Source organism: Balaenoptera borealis (genome assembly GCF_965194805.1).
Source record: "Balaenoptera borealis genome assembly, chromosome: 17".
NCBI classification, from domain to species: domain Eukaryota; kingdom Metazoa; phylum Chordata; class Mammalia; order Artiodactyla; family Balaenopteridae; genus Balaenoptera; species Balaenoptera borealis.
The window spans coordinates 25147759-25154214 of record NC_138876.1 but is presented as its reverse complement, the minus strand read 5'-3'; the positions used below and the strand labels follow the sequence as shown (position 1 = coordinate 25154214).

General features: G+C 33.0%; 1 protein-coding gene across 2 annotated transcripts in view; it reads right to left on the bottom strand.

The window, feature by feature from the left end:
• CSMD3 (CUB and Sushi multiple domains 3) overlaps nt 1-6456 on the bottom strand; it is a 1186187-nt gene that overhangs the window by 531340 nt on the left and 648391 nt on the right. The gene's annotated exons all lie outside the window — the stretch shown is intronic.

Here is a 6456-nt window from a genome sequence, read left to right as displayed (position 1 = left end):
CACACACACACACTCCACCAAATTTTTTTCTTAGGAAAATAGGATCAGCTTTTAAATAAAACTTCAAATTGGCTGAGACTTAAGTGATGAGAATTTGAATTTTATGTCTTTCAGAAAGACATAATTTATTTGTTTTCATTTATCTTTGGTATGTTGCTGTCCAAATCCCATCATCTAGGCTAGGTCAGATTTCCAAATCTCATTATAGAAGGCATGTTTTGTAGGATGTCTTACATTCTCCATTTAGTTGAACTTTGATCTCCTATCTTCAGATCAAAAGGTGATGGGAGTATTGCCTTAAAACACATTGTGAGCAACAGATTTGAGGCAGTGTGAGCTTGACCAAAAATCCTATTATATATTCCTGAATGTTAATAAACATTTAAATTAATTTTAAAATTAGGCTCAGTCCTAGAGCAATGAATATTACATTGTTTCATTATGTTTCCCTCAGAAGCCTTTGTCTGTTAATTCTACGACAGGGCTATTTGAAAAATAAACTCATGGGTAAGGATTTTTAGCTGATTCACTGGTGTAAAGACTGATGACAGTATAATTTAATTTATTTCAAATCTCATCCTACATTTTTATTGACCTTCCAACTTATTCTGTAAAAGGACCCTAAACATAACTGTGGCTTTGGATCTGGTGATTTAGCATGTAAACAGCCTTTGCACATTAGTTGGTATTTTATGTTTCCACTTTAATTTTCTTATTTTAAGCTAAAAAAAATACAAAAATTCAGAAGGTTATACATCTTTTCTGACCAAATTTGGAGATGTTGTACTGCCCCCTCCGAAAGAAAAAGATACACAAATGTCGTGATCATACAATATCTTTTTAAATATGTGTAAAAATTCAGAAAATTTTCCCAGGCTTTGGTAGGTTCTTTCCTTAAATAGAAGCAAGATATTTCCCTTCCCACATAATTTCACAGCACACAAACTATAAACAAGAAAAAAAAATATGCCTAATGTAAATAGATATTGGTTGCCAATTTAATTCTTTATTTTATACTCTATTTTACAGTGTATGTGCTATTTGAATTTTTATATTTGTATGAGTCATTTCATCCTGTTTAGGGTGTCCATTTAATTATCTAACATAGTTAGATATCTACATAGTTTCATATGCAAATGGGTGCAAATATTAGTTGTTGATGATTTATGAACCATAAAAATTGTCATAGACAACACGATTATTTCAAAAAGTGTAAATCAAGATATTTATGAAAAGATTAATCAAAATGTCTCTTGTTCGTCAAAGGAACAGAAGAAAACAGATTTTCTTCTATTTGAGGAATTGTTTTGAAAATGCCCCAAACTGGTGACTTGATTTCATTACTGAATTAAAAGAGAGAGAGAATATTCCATCTCCTTATTACTACAAGGGATATATCAAGCAGAAACGATAATATTATTATTTTGAGTGTTTTTTTCAAGTAAATTTGAGTCAAAGTTTTTCTCTGAAATAAACTTAATGTAGTATGAGATGTTGTGAAACCTACAATCAATATGGATGACAGTAGAGGGTACTGGCCAGAATATACTGCCTACTGATGCCCTTAGACAGTTTTTTTGTTTTCTTTCTTTTTCTTTTTTTTTTCCCCCTAGCCTGGAAAGTAACCATGGAAACTGAATAGTAGACCAAATAAGAAAACAATATTAAACCAATCAGTGGGAAAAACCACCTAAAGATTTCAAATACTCGGGACTTCCCTGGTGGTCCAGTGGGTAGGACTTTGCGCTCCCAATGCAGGGGGCCTGGGTTCGATCGCTGATTGGGGAACTAGATCCTGCATGCATGCTGCAACTAGGAGTTTACATGACATAACTAAGAGTCAGCATGCTACAACTAAGAAGTCTGTATGCTGTAAGGAAGATCCCACGTGCCACAACTAAGACCTGGTGCAGCCTAAATAAATAAATGTTAAAAAAAAGATTTCAAATACTTCTATTAATATAAAATACTATCATTTTATAACTATTTCTAGACACCTTTGGGAGTACTATTGGGTTTCATTTTTTTTTAACTTATTATTTTTTAAATTAAAAAAAAATTAGAGAAGTTTTAGGTTGACTGCAAAATTGAGTGGAAAGCATAGAGAGTTCCCAGTTACTCCATACCACACACAAACAGCCTCCCCCACTCCATGTACCACACTGATGAACCTACACTGACACATCATCATCTAAAGTCTAGAGTTTATATTAGATTTCACTGTTGGTGTTAAACATTTTATGGGTTTTGACAAGTGTGTACGAACATGTATCTATCACTGTAGTATCATACAGAATAGGTTCACTGCCTTAAAAGTCCTCTGTGCTTGGTCTATTCAGAGCACAACTCCTGGCAACTACTGAGCTTTTTACTATCTCCACAGTGTTGCCTTTTCCAGAAAGAGATATAGCTGGAATTATACAGTACATAGCCTTTTCAGATTGGCTTCCTTTATTGAGTAATACACATTTAAGTTTCCTCCATGTCTTTGTATGGCTTAATAGCACATTTTCTTTCAGGGCTGAATAGTATTCCATTGTCTGGATGTATCACAGTTTATTTATCCATTCACCTACTGAAGAACATCTTGGTTGCTGCAAGTTTTGATAATTATGAATAAAGCTACTATAAATACACATATGTAGTATTTGTGTGGATATAAGTTTTCATTTCATTTTGGTAGATAAATACTAAAGAGTGTGACTGAAGAATCATATATTTAAGGATATGTTTCATTTTGTAAGAAACTGACAACTGTCTTCCAAAGTGGTTGTACCACATTGCATTCCCATCAGCAATGAATGAGAGTTCTTGTTCCACATCCTCATAAGCATTTGGTTTTGTCATTGTTTTAGATTTTGGCCACTCTACTAGGTGTGTAGTGGTACACATCACTTTTAAATTGAGTTGTTAATTTACTTATTGTTGAGTTTTAAGAATTATTTGTGTTTTTTTTAATAATAGTCCTTTATCAGATGTGTCTTTTGCAAAATGTTTTTTACCATTCTGTAGCTCATCTTCTCATTCTTTTTACATTGTCTTTTGCAGAGCATAAGTTTTTAATTTTAATGAAGTTCAGCTTATCTATTACTTCTTTCTTGGGTTGTGCCTTTGATGCTATATCTAAAAAGCCATCACCATACTCAAAGTTATCTAGATTTTCTCCTACATTATCTTCTAGTAGTGATATAGTTTCACATTTTACATTTAGGTTGACAACCCATTTCGAGTTAATTTTTGTGAAGGGTGTAAGGTCTGTGCCTTGATTTTTATTTTTTTTATTTTTAATTTTTGCATGTAGGTTTCCAGTTGTTTCCACACCTTTTGTTGAAAAGACCATCTTTGCTCCATTGTACTGCCTGTGCTCCTTCGCACAGATCAGTGAATCTTTTTTCTGGGTTCTCTATTCTGTTTCTTTGAGCTATTTGTTTATTCCTTCACCACTACCACACTATGTTGATTACTGTAACTTTACATATGTCTTGAAGCCAAGTAATGTCAGTCTTCTCACTTTGTTCTTCTTCAGTACTGAGTTGGCTATTCTGTTTCGTTTTTTTTTTTTTTTTTTTTTGCCTCTCCATATAAACTTTTGAATCAGTTTATCAATATCCATAAAATAAATTGCTGAGATTTTGATTGGGATTGTGTTGAATCTATAGAACAAGTTGGGAAAAACTGATATCTTGACAATACTCAGTTTTCCTATTCATGAACATAGAATATCTCTTTATTTAGTTCTTCTCTGGCATCTTTTATCAGAGTTTTATAATTTTCATCATATAGGTATTATATATATTTTTTTTAGATTTATACCAAAGTACTTCATTTTTGAAGGTGCTAGCATAAATGATAATGTATTTTTAATTTCAAATTCTGTTATTGCTAGTTGGGTTCTGTTTTAATCACATTAAAATATTCTTCCATGTTTGACTTATTTGAAGACAAACTAAATAAATGTTGCACTTCCCAGAATATGATAGAAATTTTTTTGAGTAATCCACATGATATGAAAAAATAAAAACTTTATAAAATGTGGTATTTTATGTAGCTATATAATAGATATATTTTCTGTGTAATAATAATATTATAAATATAAGGCTTATTAAGACTTTAAGTACATTTTCTCATTAATTCTTACAACATTCCATTAAGGTAAAAACTCATTCTTATCATTTTACAGATGAGGAAGCTGAGACTTCAAAAGATTAAAACATTTCCCGAAGGTCTCCAATGAGCAAGCAACAAACCTGAAATAAACACTATGTCTGACTCAGAAGTCAACAAACCTACATTCAACACTATGTTTGACTCAAAAGCCCATGCTTTTAACACCTGAATATCATCACACCTTATTATTAAACATGGGAAATGCCCTGATGGCCAACAGTCATTTGGTATATTTTGCCAAAATATTTCCATTTTTTCTTTCAATAGAAGGTCTTATTATAATTTTTATAGATGTTCCAATCTTTCTTATGTTACTGTTAAAAGTTGACATGAAATGAAGATACCATGGGAGTTATTTAAATTCAGTAAAGATGCATGATATTTACAATGAGGAACAATATACACACAGCATTGAAATATAATTTCTTGCCAAAAAATATTTTGCAGGTTTTTGACTACTATGAGCACCTCCATCTCTTTATATATTTTCTTGCTATATCTCTTTTATCTACTGTCATTAAGGTGTGTTTTCTTTTTCCCTTTTCAGAGAGAACTCTTAACTCCAATCCCCACTTCATCCTTAACTTTTCATTTCAGAAGTAACATCCCTTGTCTAGTTCTGTATCATCTTGCTTAGACCACTGCCAACAATCAGCATATGTGACTTTATTCCAAACTAAACTGTCTTCTTATTGAGGGCAGAAGATATATAACTGACCCTTAATAATGTGGGAGTTAGGGGCACCTACCCTCCATGCAGTAAAAAAAATCCAAGTATAAGTTATAGTTGGTACCTTGTGTAGATAGTTCCTCCATATAAGCGGTTCCTCTGTATCTGCGTTTTCGTATCTGTGGATTCAACCAACCACAGATTGTGTAGTACCATAGTATTATTAATGAAAAAAGTCCTCGTATAAGTGGACCTGCACTGTTCAAGACCCGTGTTGTCCAAGAGTCAACCATGTATGTATGTATGTGTGTGTGTGTGTGTGTGTATGTATATTCCTGACCTTCCCAAGGACTGTCTTCCTGTTGGGCTTTGTTGTGGTGCTGAGCTTCCTCCTGGGGAGCTAACTGGGGACAATGCTGGCACCAGGCTCGGTCACCTCTGTACCACTCATCAGTCATCTGGTTGGTGGTGGCCAGGTACAGACAAAAGCACAGGTTTTATATATATATATATATATATATATATATATATATATATACCTTTTGCCTATATATGTATATGTACTTTTATATATAAATAGAGAGAGAGAGTTAGCACTTGTTGCAAACTAGACTGTTTAAAAACATTTACTCTCTTCTCCCACTTTTTTTGGCAGAATTCACTTTCCTACCTCTTAAATCTGGGCTTGCCAATTGACTTGATTTGGCCAATGAATTTTAGCAGACAAGAAGCAAGGAGATATTTAAACATGTCTGTATGGTTGAATTTTTTATCCTATGCACTTCTGTCGTTGTCAAGAAAACACCATATCTGGTCTAGGGCACTGGTGTCAGAAGAATGAATGATGCATGAATTCAAACTCAGCCTAGATCAGCATACCCTCAGCCTACGCACAGACTTGTGAAAATAAATACTTGTCGTATAAGCTAATGAGTTTGAGAATGGTTAAGATTACCACTGTGTCCAAGAAATGATATAGTACCACATTCAGAAAACAATTTATTTATATAAACAGGTACCTCTTTGCACATAGTCAGATTGGCACTATTCCAAAATTCTGAATAGTTTTAATTCTGATAGGTTTAATCAAGATTTCTTTCGCAGTTGAGATAAGCAAAAATAACATTGGGATTTTATTTAATCAAACAAATAACTTTGTTCTCCTCTGCCATTAAAGATCAAGTTCTAAAATATAAATACCTCACATATCTCACATCTTACCTTCTGCTTATAACAGATAAGGAAAAACATTTTAGTCTCCAATGATTCTTTTACTTGCATTGATACTTCACTTTGATTTGAAATATCTTCACCAGTTAAGGTGGATATAATGAATAACCATGAATATAATATGCATAAAATTAAATTATTACTGGCATTGAGGGAAAAGACACATGACTTTGATTAGAAATTGTGATGATTATAGATTATCTGACAAAGGCCCTGTACAATCTACAAAAGTGTATTAGTCAATCAGCCAACTATATATACCTTGGATCTATGGAGAAATATGAAGTGTGAAGCAATGTAGTGCAGGGGAAAGTGACCCTCTCAGAAGCAATCGCTCATAGTTCCACTTTGGGCTCAGGTACTACCTATAGTGACTATGAGAAAAATCG